The sequence below is a fragment of the Alligator sinensis genome, unplaced genomic scaffold (assembly GCF_000455745.1).
Source record: "Alligator sinensis unplaced genomic scaffold, ASM45574v1 scaffold532_1, whole genome shotgun sequence".
Classification (NCBI taxonomy): Eukaryota; Metazoa; Chordata; order Crocodylia; family Alligatoridae; genus Alligator; species Alligator sinensis.
Window position 1 is genome coordinate 1,014,829 of NW_005842451.1, and position 11,460 is coordinate 1,026,288.

Here is an 11,460-nt window from a genome sequence, read left to right on the forward strand (position 1 = left end):
GAAGTACATATTGTAGTCCCTGCCCGCTTATTTTAATGGAAGATGCTTATATATCCACAGCACAAATCTTACCCATGGTGCTTTCAGGATTATTTTAACCCAGAAGCACATAGAATGTCCCTTGTTCCAAGTGTTATGTGTAAAAGTAAAGTCAATATAGTTCTACTTTGACAGGATGGGCAATCAGATCCTGTCAGACTCCTATTGATTTCAGTGCAGTGGGATCAAACACTAAAACAGCAATTACAAAGGTCAGAGCCAAGTCACTGTTCTTTCCAGGAATGAGTGTTTAATACTAGAAGTGAAGAAAGGAATTCAATCAATCACAAAAGCCTCCTGTTGATAGCTAGTATAACAAAATACAGATAAGTCACTAAGCAAAGTCTTTCTACCTAACCGAACATTGGTTTAAGAGCACCAGCAAACTTGGAAAGACTTCTTTATCACTTTTCTTTCTAATGGAGAAAGTGACTGATTTTATAGTTAAAAAAACAGGGTTAATACTAGGAGGAGGGCTGAATTTGAGAGAGACCCATATCTTATAAGATATGATAAAGCCATTTAATTGCTATTAAAACTAGCTTATTCTCCAATAATAGAAAGCTATATCTTTAGTATAATTTGGGTCACACAGCTTAATTACAATATAAGGTCTCCCTTCCCTTTAATATGAATCATGGCTGAGATGGCTATATCTCTTCAAGCCTCCCCTCTATCCTATAGACATGAGGCATACCTGGGGAGCTGGAAGACTATTCCACCCACCACAGCAGCCCCCATTAAGCACAGGCCAAGGCTACAGCCACCAAATGTGGGTGAAACAACTGAACTCAGTAGGTATGCAGTACCAGATGTTCACAGGGGCATTTCTCTACAAGCAGAAGTAAGGTAATATTTGTTCTTTGAAAAATCAAAGAGTTTATCCATCTCCTGTATCTTCTCCTCCACCTCGTGTTAGGTCAGACAGTAGTGTGAACTAACTAGATTTGCATTTTAAGACTCTGGATCAGGAAAACTCTTATGCCCCTGCTTGCTTACATGCTTATGTGAAAATGAAGTCCTAAAACTGATTGGATCCTTCAGTCCTGGGGCTTTTGACAGAACAAGTAACAGTTTTGATAGTACTTACACCTTCTGCCTCTTTCATAGATTATAGAGTTGGAAGGGACCCAATGGATCATTGTGTCCGACCCCCTGCCCCTGGCAGGAAAGAGGACCGAGGTCAGACAACCCCAGCCAGGTGATTGTCAAGCTTCCTCTTGAAGAAAGGTAGCTGTTGGAGAATGTGGGCAGCAATCCCACTGCCTCTCACACGCAAAGTGAGTGCTCTACCATCTGAGCTAATTCCCCTGCTAAAGCAGGGGCTTGGGCACACACCCAGCCTTGAACTCTCAACCCTTTTTTGGGGTAAAACTGAACACCTACACCACTAGGACACCTAGCTAGGTCAAAAAACATTCCCTGACTGGGAATCAAACCCAGGGCGTGGCAGTGAGAGTGCCAAATCCTAACCACTAGATCACCAGGGAAGTGATTGCTCTGTTTGTCCATTTCAGTTTCCTGTCTTGCGAGCAGGGGCTGTTAATCCCCCCATGGTATCATAGTTTCATAGTTTCATAGTTTTAGGGTCGGAAGGGACCTAATAGATCTTCTAGCCCAACCCCCCGCCAGGGCGGGAGAACAACCCAAAAAAAAGAAACACAAACCCTAAAAACAAAAACGGGACTCAAATGAGTCCAGCCAGGTAAGTATCCAGCCTCTTCTTAAAGATCCCCAGGGTAGGGGCCAGCACCACCTCCCTTGGAAGTTGGTTCCAGCTCCCCTAGTGAGTTTATAGACGGTCACCAGGTCCCCCCTCAGCCTTCTCTTGTGGAGGCTGAATAGGTTCAAGTCCCGCAGTCTCTCACTGTAGGGTCTGCCCTGTTGTCCCCGGATCATGCGGGTGGCCCTCCTCTGGACCCTCTCCATGTTGTCCACATCCCTCCTGAAATGGGGCGCACAGAACTGGACACAATACTCCAGCTGCGGCCTGACCAGCGTCGCATAGAGGGGGAGGATCACCTCCCTGGCTCTACTCGAGATGCACCTGTGGATGCACGACAAGGTCCGGTTAGCCCTGCCAACCATGACCTCGCATTGTCGGCCCATGTTCATCTTGGAGTCAATAATGACACCAAGATCCCTTTCCGCCTCCGTGCTCTCAAGTAGGGAGTTCCCCATCGTATAAGTGTGCTGCTGGTTCCTACTACCCAAGTGCAGCACCCTGCACTTGTCCGTATTGAAACGCATCCTGTTCCTGTCTGCCCACCCCTGTAACCTATCCAGTTCCTTCTGCAATCTCTCTCTCCCTGCTAGCGTGCTCACCTCCCCCCAAATTTTGGTGTCATCAGCGAATTTAAACAGGTTGCTTTCCACCCCAACATCAAGATCGCTGATGAAGAAGTTGAACAGCGCAGGCCCCAGGACCGAGCCCTGGGGGCCTCCACTACCCACCTCCCCCCAAGTCGAGTATGATCCATCCACCACCACCCTCTGAGTGCGACCCTTCAGCCAATCTGCAATCCATCTGACCGTGTAGGCATCTATGCCACAGTCGCCTAGTTTATTAATTAGGATGGGGTGAGAGAAGGTGTCAAAGGCCTTGCTGAAGTCCAGAAAGACTACATCCACCGCGACACCTGCGTCCATGGCCTTTGTGACCTGATCATAAAAGGCGATCAGGTGTCTACCTGCTCCTGAATTGTTATCCTTTCTGTTTCTCAAAGTCATCCCCTTCCCTTCCTTTGACAGATGTTGGGTTTCCAGTCCATGTGAATGAAATTGCTGCTGCTTCACTCCACCAAGTCCATCCTGCTTCCTGCCCTCTCTAGACTCGCCAGACCTAGGTAGAGGTGTGTGTATGAGATGGAAGTGTTGTGCTGCTCTGCCTATGCCCTTCACTCAGTGTTTCCTTTATCACAATCAAAAAACAATAATCAGATCTTGCCACGATAACCAATTCTTCTCTGCTGTAAGTTGAGTCAATAGTGTTACATCCAGAATGAATTTAGCCCAGTTTGTGTAGCATACCTGAACAATGTCTGAATTTGATATATTAAACATTTAGAAAGTATTACACTGACAAGCATCTTAAAGCAGTAAATGCCCAGGAGCATGAAGAATTGCTCCTGAAAGTACAATTTAGTTTTGTGCTTATCATGCTATAACACAGCAGGGGCAAGCTTCTCTCACAAGTATCCTGCATTACCACAAAGGCTTTCAGGTAGAAACTTCAAAGCCTCTTCAATGACTTGTGATGCTAGGTTGCATGGACTTAGGTAACAGAGGCTCATAATGGCTAGATCTGACAATCAAAGCAGAGTTAGACACACAAGCTAATGCATGGGAGGAGTTAGGCACTATAGAATGTGATCCAAAATACCCAGCAAGCTGAGGAAGGAATGACCTAGAGCTGCTCTACATGAAGGGATGCACAGAGGAGTGGGTCAAGCCTCTGTCCCCTTTAGAGTTTAGGGACCCAACTCAGAACTACAGGAAGGTGACTGACCACATCCTCTTGGGATCCACAGCCAAGAACCTTCTCCTCCGGAGGGGAAGCGCTTACAATAAAGTGGAAAATCCAGACCAGATCCCTGCTTCAGCCAGAAGGGGTTCAAGCCCATCTCTCCCATACCCCATCAAGGTGCCCTAGCCACCACTCTATAGTCTAGTCTTGATAAAGGCCTTCTCCACTAAAACCGTGCAGCAAGGAATGGGAGAATCCTAAGGCTGTAGAGATCCCAACATGGATCATAAGTCTGTACATAGGTAATTATGTAAAATGGAAGAACCCTGGATTCTGGCCCTTGGTCCAAACTCTATTATCCAATGGATGTTTAATACAAACCACATAACATACAGACAACGTGCAAGGAAAAGAGCCAGAATTTAGGACTCCCTACTTTAACAAGTGGCACAGTATCAACAGGACAGGTGAATGATTCCCCCCACCCCCAATCTAAATTAGCCTATGACTAGTAGCTAGGGCTCTCTCCTGGGAACAAGGAAATGTGGGTTTTAGCCCCATCAAGTCAAGGAGATCATTGAATCCAGGTCTTCCCCTTCCTGGGTGAATGTACTAATCACTAGGCCAGGGGTGACCAACCTGTGGCACGCAGGCCACAAGTGGCATGGGCAACCACCATGTGTAGCATGCAGAAGACTGGGGAGGTGCAGTCAGCACAGTGGCAGATGGGGAAGGGAGAAGGAAGCAGAGCAACAGATCTGGCAGGAAGCATAGGGCAGAGACCATAAAGTAGAGCAACAGATCAAGCAGTACTTGAAGAGGACCCGGTGCTTAATTTGTGGCATGCCTGTCCAAAAGGTTGGGCCCCACGCACAAAGCTATTATATCCGAGGTAGTGCTGCCTTAAACAATATCACCTCTTTCTCCAGCTGCATCTTAAAAGTAGCTGGCCACCTCTACATTTTGTGAGGTGCTCAGCCCTGGCAGCATGTGCTTCCTGTGCTCTGAAGGTGTTTATAGGACTGGGCCCCTCAGGGGACTTATGTGGAGGAGTGCCTACTTTCTGGATCCCAATCAGACTTACATGGGTGTGAAACAGATGCTGGGCTGCTGATTCTCGGACAGTTCTGGACATGAACTGTAGGCTCCTAGGGAACTTCAAAGTGATAGAAGGAGGTGTCTAACATATTTAGGCATCTCTAGATTTAATCAGCAGCTTTTGCAAGGGCATTTTTGGACTGTGAGTCTGGACCTGGGCTTGGACAAAATTGAAAGGCCTATATCCTTTATTGCATATATGCTTAAGTACCTATGTTAGTTTTGAAAAATTGTACTTTCCCCAAATCTAATAACTGGGAAAATGTCCTTTCTTCCCCAAGGTTTATTCTTCAAAAACCTGAATATTCTCTGTGCTTTTCTTTTAGGTCATTAAAGATTTTTAATCCACTTTATCTTTCAACCAAGTTGTTGCAGACTTTTCATGCTGTGTCAACATAAGGATTGCAAGGAATTTTGGATTAAAAAATAGTTATTTGACTCTTTGAGATGGAAAGTACAATATTAGGATGCTAAGCAGTACAGAAGTTGCTGTATGTGTTGGCAGACTACAGAAAATATTGGACAGTAGCTCAAAGATAAAAATAAAAAGTTAGGGTGAGAAGCACCTTCTATTGCAAAATTGATCGGGTGTTATGTAACAGTCATATGGATCTCTTGTGAAAATCCATGAGAGAGAGCAAAAGTCTAAATGTTTGCAAAACCAGTAGGGAAAAGGTAGTCAGGAACAGAGCGCTAATCCCCATCCACAGACTCATGTTTTCTGGGATCTACTGTAGTAGACCAATTCTCCAAAAAGGATCATTCTTTAAAAGGGGAGGAGAGAGAGAAAGAAAGTAGTTTCATTTCACATTTGCCTCTTACCAAACTTCGCAACAATTCATTGACAGACACGCAGTACAGTCTGTGCTGTCAGGAAAGTGACAGCTTCTCTTTCACCCTTGGGCAGCACATGGAAATACTGCTGGTTTATAAGCAGAATTCTAAAAATAACGTTTCTTTAAAATTTAAGGGTGCTATGACTCAGGCATCATTCTGACAAACATGATCCTGAACCCCTGATGCATTACAGTCAATTAGTTATGGCCAAATACGAAATTATGGGAATTCTGGATTTAAAAAAATACATAGGAATCTAATAGAAAAAAAATAAGTCACATGTAAAAACAAAAGGCAGCTGAGATAATTTGTGAACCAGTCAGTGCTGCTCTCAACTAGGCATTCCATCTGAGTTTGGAGATTGATTGTCCAAGTTTTGAGACTGTCAGATACAAACAACTGATGATGAATATTCGGCCATCTCACGCACTCTCGTTCTAAAGCTTTGCGGGCTGGAAAGACTGCTATCGTTATGACACTGGAGATGGGCTCAAATCCCAGTGTTGCCATAGGCTGCACTATCGATTTCTACCTTTGCTTGGGGCATTTATATGCTACTGTAAGAAAAAAGCAATCACCTTTAAAATATACAGTCAGACTAAACTGGACTTTGAGGTGATATCCAGGACCCAATGAAATTAAGAGGATTATTGACACTGGTTTCACAGAGTCAAGGGCTTACCCTTCGTCCTTGCTAAACCAGCCTCTCTATTTTTCCAGTACTTGATCAACTTTACCAAGTGGGAAATTATTTCATTATTTCATTATATTTCATATTATGTCATTATTTCAGTAATGAGGAGTCTCTCCCATTTCAGACTACAGCTGAAACCAGCTCTGCTAATAGTTGCTACACAACAGATGTGACCACTAAGTACTTTGAAAGAAACCAACTTGTTTGTTTGCTCGGGAAACTAAAACACAAGACCCAGAAATGAACAGAAAGAAAAATGCAGCAAAAACCTGTAGGTGAGATATTTACCTCAGGTTTTTTTTTTCCATGCCCATTCCACAACTACCTAATTATAACACATATGTGCAGTAAGCAGAGCATATTTTACTACTAAACTACTAAACTAACGGCACCACATAAATGCTGCTGAGGCTGTTTTAAGCAGCTTCACATAATTAAGCAATTAATATACAGACATAAGCAACCTTTCATGTGCCCTAGTCCACTCCTCACAATATTTCTAGTGCTGTTATTATGCCAATTTTTGCTTTGCAAAGATTTTTGGAAAAATCCAATACTACGGCAGATTTTAACATTACCATCCAAATGCAAAAGTCCATGAAATTAGATTAATTCTGAAGCAATTTAAGGGAAAAGCAAAAAGTAGATGCATAAAAGAGGCCATTTTAATGTAATGAGGTCAATGCAGCAATAACAGGAACATTCAGGGTTCCTCTGGCAGATAGAACTAGCCACTGCTGAAAAACAGTGGGCTGAGCACTTCCAGTTGAAATGTCAAAAGTTAATGGCTCATGCCTACCACCTCCTAGGCATTGTTCACAGCAGCCAATTCAGTTGGGAATCCCATTTTTTTCTTACACTAAGTGTTGTACATATAAGCATAACAAAAACTGATTAGTATGAGTTGGAAAGCAGGGTGTTTTCAAACACAAAGTTGCTCCCATGTACTAGAAAAAGTGAGACTTAGTACCTCATTAGTGCAATCATAATCACACTTATAACAGCATCTCTTCAGAAACTCTCATAGTCCATCACTGTTCTTGAGAACATAGAACCAAAAGAGGTCTCATGGACCATCGAGTCCAGTCCTTACATTCACAAGCAATCACTAAATGAAGGAATCACCAAAATCACCACTGCAAATTTTCATTCTTAACTAAAGAAACAATAGTCACTTTATGACATTTCATAGGTAAAAGCAGGGGAAGTAAAGGTGCTACCAATGCCCTCCTATTTCAGCAAGAAGGAAGTAATTAGTTATATGTTCTCAGAAGATCCTAGGAAGACACCCTACCCTCCAGAGGCAAAAACTCCCAAACTCCTATACCGGTCTGACTTTGGGAAGCCCTCAAGTGTAAATCTCTTCCTGCCCTCAAGTGGACGGTCAAGACCCTCAAGTCAGGACCATCTAAGTATTGGCAGGAGTAGCAACACACCCCAGTGAACTCCATCCAGCCTTGGCTGTGGCAAAGGTCTTAATGCTGAGAGGAAGTGAGATACTGCCCCCTCAGTATCATTCATGGGATGAAGGGGGACAGGGGGAAGGAGTACGACTACTTCCCAGGCACAAGTGGCAACCAGCAAAGTTCATAGGATCATAGGAGAGTAAGATTGGAAGGGACCTTGCAAGATCATCTAGTCCAGCCCCTTGCTCAAGGCAGAACCGTCCCTCACTAAACCATCCCAGCCAAGTATCTACCTAATCTGCTTCTGAAAGTTTCCAAGCACAGAGATTCAACAGCTTCTCTACGTAGTTTGTTCTAATGTCTAACCACTAACATAGTCAAAAAGTTCCCCCTCATCTCCAGCCTAAATTTCCCCTGCTGCAGCTTGAGGGTGTTGCTCCTAGTCCTCTCCTCTACAGACATTTGAGACATGGAATTACCAGATGTTTTCTGTACCTTTCTATCCCAGTCTGGGGTCCACAGACAAATAACTTCACCTCTGCATCTCCACCACTTTGCTCAGAAGGCTTTACTCCTCTGATAGAAACTGGGAAAGTGGGACAAGTTGGCAGGAACTTTTCCAACCAGTTAACAGGACTTTGCATAACACTTATTAACGTAGTGCTCAAATTCATCATGTAAATACAGAAAGGGTAGGAAGAGGGGGGAAGTACGTAGAGGCTAAATGACTTGCTCAAGGTCAGACAGTACATCCATAACAAAGGCAGAAATAGCATACAAGTCTTCTGAATGCTGTCTACTACATCATGCTGCCTTAGCCTTACTACTGCCCAAATCTTACTTCAACCAGTCAGTGATTCACCACAGAAATACCACGTACTCAAACAATCACTGGATCAAAGGCTCATTAGTTAGTATTTGTAAATGCCCATGCATCATCATTAGCCATTGTCTGTGCCTATGTATGTGCAAAAAATCTACTGAAACACCAGATAAAACTTTCGGGAAGATGATTCGCTATGGAAGTGAAAGAGCAAGAAGGGCTTTAAAAGACCAAGTAAAGGTTAAGGTGAGCAGCTACAGAGAAAAGGCTCTCACCCAGCCATCTTTCTTCTCTTTGAAGTGTGCTTTATTCATCAAAAGGTTAAATTTGATAAGCGTCTTTGCTAAACAGAACAATTAATTCAACCTGTCATTAGTGTCAGGTGAACACAAAATGTCAGTGCAGTCTACTTCTCTAAGAAGCTAACAATTTTCCACATGCAAGTGAGATATCTAGAACTGCGTTGAGTTCTCTGGATGCAGGAGACCATATCATTAGACACACAGGGGCTGGATAAAAATACTGGGAAATGTTATGACTATGATGAAAATGGACTAACTAAATCCTTGTGTGTGGGACATGGACACTGCCTTATAGCTATAGGTAACGAATGGTGATTACTGTCCCTCGACCTTTCATGTGTTTCATAAAGGAGCACAAGGACATAAAGCATATGCATGGTGCCAGTGGATACTGCCGGCCAGAAAACACCTTCACATAGCCACCAAGAATGGAACATGTATATGGATAACACAGTTCAAAGAACTGAAGTTAATGCAATTAAGTAATTAAGTACAGTTAATTGCAATTTATTGGTTGGTGACTTTGGTCTTCTGAGGTCACAGATGGCTAATGCAAATACTTTTCCCATTGCATAAATCATTACCCAAAGAAACTTGTCTGCCATTTCATGAGGGACATTATTTGTGGTAGGTCTGGGTTCACCTTTCTTTGACATATTATGGATTAGATGTCAATCTTGGGAAATCATAGCTAGAAAGTCAACACTCATTGGTTGCAATTAGCATTGTCAGAGAAAGGCATATTCAAAAAGTTATATGTCCTTTCCATTCCTACCATATTTATCAAGCAATGCTATTCTGCATATGCTTTCTGCATATAATATATAAAAATCCTCTCTCAGAATGAAATTGCTTGCAGTGATTTGCTTGCAGACCTGCAGTTAACAAGATTTGCTTCATTACAAATGATTAGCAAAAAGTCCAATCGTTGTTCAGAAAGCAATAAAATCTAATTTATCACATCAGTGAGACTACTTTGCAGGATGCCAAGTAGTGAGAAATGTTTAGAATTAGGAAAAAGAAGAAAAACAAACCTAAATGCATTTATAGAATGTGGAGGAAACTTTTCATCTTTTCCTTAAGAAAAAAAATCTGCTTTAATTAATGTACCTTTGTGAAGAACAGCCTTCCTTGATGTTCTTTGTCTTTGATGGTTATTGGTCTTTTAAGACCATAGGCAGTAGCAAAGAAGAAAGGTATGGCTTGCATTTATGGGAAAAAATACTACAAGGAAATGCTTGCTTCTTTAGGAATAGACAGGGGTATACCAAACTCAAGGAGGTGTCCAGCAAATTTCAAAGGCAGATTGTGTGGGTATTTTTGTGGGATGAGCACAGCACCCCACCCCACCCCACCCCATACCTCTGATTGGCCCCCACCACTCCCCACAGATTGCCACGTGGCCTGAAAATGCAGCTTAATTACCCTAATTAAGCCTGGGGAAGTCATTAATCCATGCATAACTAAGCATGGATTAATGGTTTCCTTGGGTTTAAACTGGGTAATTAAGCTATGGTTTTGGGCTGTCCTCAAGCAAGTAGATGCACCAGGCTCCATGGTGCCCCAGATCCAGCCCTTGCCAGTAGCGGGTGCAAGCGCTCCTTGGTGTTGACAGCGCAGAAGGGGCTGGGGGAAGGCTGAGGGTTGAAAAAGGGCCACAACCAGTGTGAGGGCCAGGAAGGCTGAGGCCAGAGGAGGTTTAAGCCGAAAGTGCAAAAGCCTAGAGAGGGATTAGGGCCAGAGGCACAGAAAGCAAAGAGAGCCTTGTCAGGGCCAGGGGATTGGCAGGCCTACCAGTCTGAGAAGAAGTGGCCTGGCCTAGGGTTAGAGGCCCCCCGAGGTTGAGGGCTAGGACTACAGCAACCAAGGGAGGACCAGGGGCTCAGAGAGTAGAAATCTAAGGCCACAACAGGGAGGTTCAAGCCCAGAAGGTTTGAGCCAAGGGGCTAAGGCTTGGAAGGGGGCAAGTACTCATGGAAGACTGATAAGGTTAGTGGGCCCAGAAAGAAAAGAGCCTAGCCAGGGCCAGGGGCCAGGCAGGCTAGGTGAATTACTTGATCAATGGGCAGGGCCATCAGGCCCAGTGAATGATTTAAAGCAACATCTGCGAGGCGTGGAAGTGACTGTAGGGGTGGAAGAAGGCCACAGATAGCCCTTAAGGTGACTGGTGCTCTGGTGGGCATGGACAGGGTAAGAAAAGCCCCACTTAAAACCTGAGGGCACGGCTGGGATCAGCTGGGTCTGGGAGGGACCCACTGGACCAGTAATAGAAGAGGGTTCACTCTGTGACCACCCTAGGAGAGCCTCCCTTTTCATAACCTAAGTATTGCACTAAAGGCATGGCTGGGGGGCACCCGTATAGCTTTCCTTGTGGGGCTCAGTCCTGTTACAGGGAAGTTTTAGGGTGCTGTCCAGACAAAATAAGATGAGGCCTACTGTTCTTTTTGAGGTTTTGTTAAATTATGCTAGAACAGGTATTGAGAAGACATGTCAAAAAACCTTCCTGCCTTTCCCAAGTCATTAATTTGAAAAGGGGCATTCCAGGGAGGAATGGAGGATCCCTTACAAAATAAAATAGTTTGCAATAAAGCTAAGCCTAAAATGGGCCTTTGGGCCCAACCAAGAAAAAGCAGTGAAAGGTGTTTGCTAATTCCAGCAGGCAAAGTGCTTAAAATTAAGCATGTGCTTAAATGCTTTGCTAGTTTGGGACCATAGCTCAAAGTATTTTCTTAGAGTCAATAAAATATTAATAAATAAAACATGGGAGTATTAAGGAAACACAGTGGTTCCTAGTT

At 43.7% G+C, this 11,460-nt stretch overlaps 1 non-coding gene across 1 annotated transcript; it reads right to left on the reverse strand.

The window, feature by feature from the left end:
- Positions 1-1,457: 1,457 nt before the first annotated feature.
- On the reverse strand, positions 1,458-1,529 carry TRNAE-CUC. Its single transcript has one exon. It is a non-coding gene; the product is annotated as a tRNA-Glu (tRNA).
- Positions 1,530-11,460: the final 9,931 nt, after the last annotated feature.